Raw genomic sequence first — 7,147 nt, 5'->3', positions numbered from 1 at the left:
ACTTGAAAGAAAGAAGACAGCGTAGAATTCTGGACAATAAGAAAGAGTGCAACACAGTTTAGAGAATTGATAATCGACGCTAACACTTACGGGGGACACTAACAGCCGCAAGTAGCGGGAAGTAGATCCTCTCGATCTCCTGAAACATATTCCGTATGTTGATCGCCTCCCGATAGAATGAAACTGCCTCAGCCAAACTCATGATGTCTCTGATGTCAGTGGGTGAAGAGTAATTCTGAGGAGTTCAGTCAGCACAAGTTGATGCCAGTGAAGCGAAATCCTTATATAGAAAAGAGAGGACAATCCCTGAGAGACAATGTTCTATTTTTTTCTGAGCTGGTGTTAAGTCATCGTGAAAACTTGAGCTCTGTTAATGGAGTTGGGTATTGCTTTTAATCTCTGGGCAAATGATTTCTGTTAATGCCCTTTCAGGTCAAATATTTTTCATGGAAACTCAAATCCAGTAATGAAAGTAACGTTTGAGTGTTGTAGCGTGCTTGAGTCACTGTTTCAACCGACTTGAGACTGGGAGGGCAAGTCTGTCTGTGGTGTGTGTGTGTGTGTGTGTGTGTGTGTGTGTGTGTGTGTGTGTGTGAAAGGATTCCTACAAGTCCTATAAATAAGTGACATGATGTTAATTGTTAGTGTTGTTTCCACAACTGCTGGCTCAAGCAATGGGGGAGATGGAGGTACAGATGAGTTGAAGCCAAAGGCTGTGGCAGCCTTGGACAAACAATTGGAGCGTTGCCCGTCAGCATGCTGAGTTCTGGAATGAGAGTCATTCAGATCGACACCACAGGAAAAAAGGCCCTTCTGCCCATAGGTTCTGCAAGGACCAAAACAGCCAACGAACTGGTTCAATTCCATTTTCCATCAACTTTCCCTTTGCCTACCATACCTTAACATTTTAGGTACACTTCTCAAACTTTCTAAAATATATTGAGCTTTGCGGCTTCTAACATCCTTACAGGTAGTGACTTCCAGGCCCCAGCAGTCACTGGATGTAACGTTTTTGCATCACATCTCCTTTGAACCTTCTAGCTCTCACCTTAAGTTCTTTCCTCCTTGGTCTCTGATACTTCCACATTGGTGAACAATCTATTTTGTCTATTTAATCTCAATCACCTCATCTCTCAATCTCCTCTGCACTAAGATATAGAATGTCATGCTTTCCAGTCTCTCTTCATGACTAAATCTCTCCAGCTGAGACAGCCTCTATGTAAATCTGCCCAGCAACATCCTGGTAGATCTCCTTATGGTCTTCCTTAGTGCACACACGCCCAGTCTTTAATTCGGATTCCAGATATGCACGTAGTATGCCAGTTGTGCCCTCAGCAGCCGATAATACAATTTCACCTTCACGCTCTTGCTGATGAATTCTGTATCCCGACTAATATTTAGCAAACTTCCATTTTACACTCTCTGTGAGCTAACTAATATAGTAATGCAATGGCTGGTATCCTGCTGTACACAAATCTGGTGCACCTGCACTTGGAGTACTGCATACAGTTCTTTCGCCATATTATAGGAACGATGTGGAAGCATTGGAATGGACGCAGAGGAGATTTACCAGGATATTGCCTGGTATGGCGAGAAGGTCTTATGTGCAAAGACTAAGGGACCTGAGGCTGTTTTCGTGAGAGAGAAGAATGAGAGGTGACTTAATAGAGACATACAAGATGATAAGATGATTAGATAGGGCAGCCTTATTCCTCGGATCGTGGTGGCTGTCACGAGTCTTTAAATTGAGTGATGATAGATACAGAACAGATGTCAGAAGTTAGTTGTTTACTCGGAGAATAGTAATGCCGTGGAATGCCCTTCCTGTAACAGTAGTGGACTCACTAACTTTAAAGGCATTTAAATGGTCATTGGATAAACATATGGCTGATAATGTAATAGTGTAGGTTAGATGGGGGTGAGATTGGATTCTCAAGTCGATGCAATATCCAGGGCCAAAGGGCCTATACTGTGCTGCAATGTTCTGTGTTCTATCTTCTATGTTCTAAAAGTGGGAACTGAGTAGTCACACACTGAAAATTAAAGAGAAAAATGTGCAGTTTTTCCTCCATGTCATTCCAGAGTGAACTTCTGTGAAAAAAAAATCAGTTATCGAAGAAGTTGACACGTGTACCTAACAAACTGTCAAAGAATCTGCGGCCGTGATAGGTGCAAACTCTAGCAGAATGCGAGGAACGTCGTGAGGCAGATATGCAAATAGGACAAGCAGCACAAACCAAGATTAAATCTGAATGAGCTTGCAAAGTAATTTTGACAGATGAGCATTTGACATCGAAACGGTGGCTGAAACACTCAGAGAGACTGTGTTTGGCCGGCAATATCTGTGAAAAGACAGAGTTCATCTTCCAGAACAGTGAGCCTTATCAGATGCTTAAAAACTTTAGAAGAGTGGCATTTATGACGTTGATTAAGCGCGGGAATGCGGCTGAAGATGACTGTGGAGAGCGTGTGAGGAGGAGGAACTGATCAGTGGAGAGGGGACTGGACACGACGGAGACAGAGAGACAGACAGAGAGTGAGAGAGAGAAATGAAAGGACAGACAGAAAGAAACCAATGTTCATGGTAAGTCTGGGAAGAATACAATCGAGATGTTTGTTGATGGGAAACACTATGTCAGTGAAAATGAGTTGCCTTTGCGGAAGGAAAATCATTTCATGAATGATCTGGGATCTGGAGGTGGAAAGGCAAAAGGAAGGGAATATTCATTGTCTGAAATTAGTTAAGTAGGTACTGAGGGCAGTAGGTTGTAATATGTCCACATGAAAGACTGTTTGCAAATGAACCAGCAACCGGGACTGCATACAAAATAATGTATAATTTGTGACGAGCTGCAAATGGTACCTATCGGGGCTCTTAGTTAGCTGAACATCTTGTGGGTGTGTATGGTAGTAGCAGATGTCTTTGAACATCAGGAAGTAGCAGGTGTTATGTCATTCTCTCTCCGACTCTGCCTAACTCCTTCCAGAAAGCTGATTTATGTTCCCACACCAATAGCTTTTACTGTAGTCTTTAACCAGTGAATCAGTTATATTGCAGGTTATGAAGCAGTTGCACTGTGACTTCTACACTGAATGAGAGCAACCTTGAGAAGTGAGTTTGAAGAAAAGGAAGCCCTCACAAGCAGAAGAATGAAAGCACTGCGAACAGTGGACAATGAACAGGGTTCCACTTTTTCCCTTCCACTTCGCTACAAAAGTCCAGTTTGTATGCCTCTTTGTGTGTTATCAGGAAATAGAAGTCTATAACAATAAAATCTTTGACACTAAAACGTCCGAAACAGTCAAAAACAAACAGTCATCTGTGTTCATCCTGTATTCCAGCAGATGTTTCGTAGCCTTTGATGCTTTGGCATTGCAAGTGATCTTCTTGTTTTTCAAAAACATGGACAGAGTTCATGTTGGACAAATCCAGATGCTCCAAGAAAATAAATTCTTCTCGATAAATAATAGGAATATGTCGCAATATCAGGTCGGGGACCACCACAAATACCATCTGCCGTTGCCATGGCCATGAGGTAGACCTCACTTTCCAAAGGCCAGTATCACAATCGTCAGTGTGACCCTGTAAGGACAGAGAGTTTGCATGGACAGTCAGTGTGGTTCTGTACTGTCAGAGAGTTCAAAGGGAGAGTCAGAGTGTTGGACTGTGTTGTTTGAGAGTTCACAGGGAGAGTCAGCGTACGTGTTATACTAACAAAGGGTTCACAAGACAGAGAATGAATCTGGTCTGACAGAAAGTTCACAGGGAGAGTTAGCGAATGGGTTTGTACTAACAGAGAGTTTACAATGACATTTAGACAGTGGATCTTTACTAAAAGGGTGTTCACAGGGAGACTTAGAGAATGGATCTGTACTAACAGAGCCTTCATAGTGAGAGTCAGGAGTGGATCTCTGTATCGAGGGATTCAAAAAGTGAGTCGAAGGGATGATGTCCAATTAAGTTAGAGCAAACGTCACTCGGCACTACTCGTTCAAACACACCTAGGACAGAGATAGCAATGGTTTTGATTCAGAATAATGATCCATCGACAATGTACTCTACAAAGAAATCCAGAGAAACGTACAGCATGTGGTTCATTCTCCCACATATAACACTCCCAGGAAAGGGACAACACGGGTTTAAATGCAGAATAAAATTCCAGAGACATTACCCCTTCAAACAATCACAGTGTCAGAAGCAGAGTAAAACTCTCTGTTCACCGAACCCACTTTAAAAAAAACAAGAAACACAGCGACTTTGATATTCACTCACTGACACACTGCACCAGGTCCAGAATCCAGTCATGGAAGGTATCAGAGGGGGCAATGGCCAGAATGAAAGAGTTTGATAGGTTGGGTGCTTGGTGAGGGAGAATGTTGGCTTTTATGAGAATCTTAACTCAATTAATCTTCAAAAATTTTGTGAGGTCATTAGAGGAATAAACCCGACTTAAGTTCTTTAATGGAGAGGCCCCCAATGAACCAAATCTTAATAAACAACTGAGGTCTGCCATCCCAGATATGCATACACAGTCCTATTGTCCACAATCAGTCTGCCTGCAATGTCATCTGAATCCACCATCTCGTGAAGAGGACAGAACAACAAGCCAATTGGAAATTCCCACACGGAACCTTCCTGTCGCTCACTGACATGAAGACTAAGCACCCTCTCTCAGACACTCAACAAAAAGATTGCTGCATACCGAACAACATAAAAGCTGCCCTCCCTTCCCACACCATCAATTGGATTGGATACTCCCCACCCATTGATAAAACTCTAGGGCTGAGATGTCGTCCGATTTGGCGTGATCGCTCACCTTGAAACCAACAAACAGCAGAACACTAATCCCCAGATAAACTCAATTCAATCCCTGGTGCCAACATTGATTGTCGACCCAACATGGACAAAATGGACGCGGAGACAATGGGAGTTGGAGAGTTAATTCAACGATTCGTTCCTGCTCCACTGTGCAATGGGATTATTGTCGATTATTCAACTCAAACTCAAGGTCTCTGGTTGCACCCACATAGCATTCGGTCACATTGGTCCCAAGAAATTTATCTAACTCCTGCTTGGAAATATTAAATGTTTTATCATTGTCCGGTCTCTGTGGCAGAAAATGTGATACCTTCACTCCCCACTGACTGTGTGAAGACATTTCTACTCATTGCAGACAGACACTGTTTCTTTGAACTGTGGCCCTCTGATTGCAGGTTATGCCTTCCACATACCACTACCTTTCATCACCATCCCGCAAAAGGTCATAGCAAGCAATCCTTTCTGTACATACTTTGTGTGAAACTGTTCAATTTTTGTGTGTTTTTATGTCATCCCTCCTCCGCTTTCATTTTTCTTAACTCCCAGTGAATATAGTCCAAACGAATACAATACATTTTCACACATCTAACATGTCGTCCCAAGAATCAGTCTTTGCTGCAATCTCTTCATAGCCAAAGCATCCTTTCTAAGATAAGTAGTTTCAAATTGTACTCAATGCTCTGTGCGTGGTCTCACCAAAGCCCCTCTATAATTACAGCAAGATATTGCTGCTCTTAAACAGTCAACGTCTCCCAATCCAATGTCGCTGGTATAATACACCAATCCTGCATTTCTCGAGCAAGCGTCAGAGACAGACCTCTCGGCGGACTTTTATTTTTACACAAAGCCAGAAATTTAAGAGAGCACTCATCTTATCCACATTGTAAGATCGAGACCACTTGAATATAGATCGAGCTTCCTCACAATGACCAGTTGAATTGCAATGCTTCTTTCACAACAGTCGAATTAGCAAGTATCAATACTTCAGTTCAGCACTAGAAAACAATTCAGAGATGCAAGCTGAAGGAAAATAGATGATGATTGTGAGTAAAGAAAGTGCTACTCAAATAATTGGTCATGACGGTTCGCATGTGCTCTTAAGGTTTGAATTACATTTTAAAGGAACATAGTTTCAACAAGCAAGGTGCAATTATAAGAAGTTCTATCATCATTCAAAAACTCCTGATAGGTTGCAAGTGACAGAGTTGATCACTACCTCAAATAGTGCTGCCAATGCTAATGTTTAACCATCAGTGATTACACAACTTCGAATTTGATGTCTGTCTTCGTGATACAAATGCAAATTTATATGATTGGTTTCACTGCTTCCTGGGAATGTTTCTAGATCTCAACCTCTGGGGTTTCTGTGCTGCAATCTGTTAGCGTGTTCGACTGTTGACAGAAAGGTTAATGGTTTGAGCCTATCCAGGCAGATTCGTGCATGTTATGTTAAAAAGTGGGCGGCACGAAAGCACTGCTGCCTCACAGCGCCAGAGATCCGGGATCAATTCCCGCCTCAGGCACCTGAAATTCTCCTCGTCTCTGCGTGGGTTTCCTCCGAGTGCTTCTGTTTCCTCCCACAGTCCACAAATGTGCAGATTAGATGAATTGACCATGCTAAATTGTCCGTAAGTGTTAGGTGAAAGGGTAAATGTCGGGGAATGGGTATGGGTGGGTGGCTCTTCGACGGGTCGGTGTGGACTTGTTGGGCCGAAGGGCCTGTTTCCACTCTGTAAGTAATCTAATCTAATCTCTATTTGGTTGTGCCTTACGGTCATCTGCAGTCAGAAATACTCTCAGTACTGGCAGCTGCATCAGTGATACTGAGGTGCACAAAGAATACTGAAAGAGTTAGAGAGAACTGTCACTCGAATGTTGGAGATGCTAATCTGGCAGCAGGCCCAAATAAAGTTGGAGTCTATCCTCCTTTGTTCTGAGATTAAATACGTCACAGATGTTGCCTCAGAGCACTGAAAGAAATGATTGACAGTTCACAGTCGTAGTAATACTTACTATAAACAACATAGAGAGGAAAAGGAATCTTCTACTGTCAGCATTTGAGGAGCGATGGAAAGTGTATTTATTGCCATCAGGAAATGAAATAGAGTAATTTCCACTGTCTTACTTGGATATGAATGTAAAACTGAAGCCTGAAAGTCAATGACTTATGGTTCGAATAATGTTGGGAACTTTCACGTTTTTAGTTTTGGAAACTGGATCTGCGGGAGAGATGGGATCTGTGTGCGTTGGAGGTCTCCCAACTGCAGAGAGACAGTCCATATTTCTTCTGGTGTTTATGCATCGTCTACTGTGCCATATGTAACGACA

Source organism: Chiloscyllium plagiosum, chromosome 8, assembly GCF_004010195.1.
Source record: "Chiloscyllium plagiosum isolate BGI_BamShark_2017 chromosome 8, ASM401019v2, whole genome shotgun sequence".
NCBI classification, from domain to species: domain Eukaryota; kingdom Metazoa; phylum Chordata; class Chondrichthyes; order Orectolobiformes; family Hemiscylliidae; genus Chiloscyllium; species Chiloscyllium plagiosum.
Note: the sequence above shows the minus strand (reverse complement) of the source record.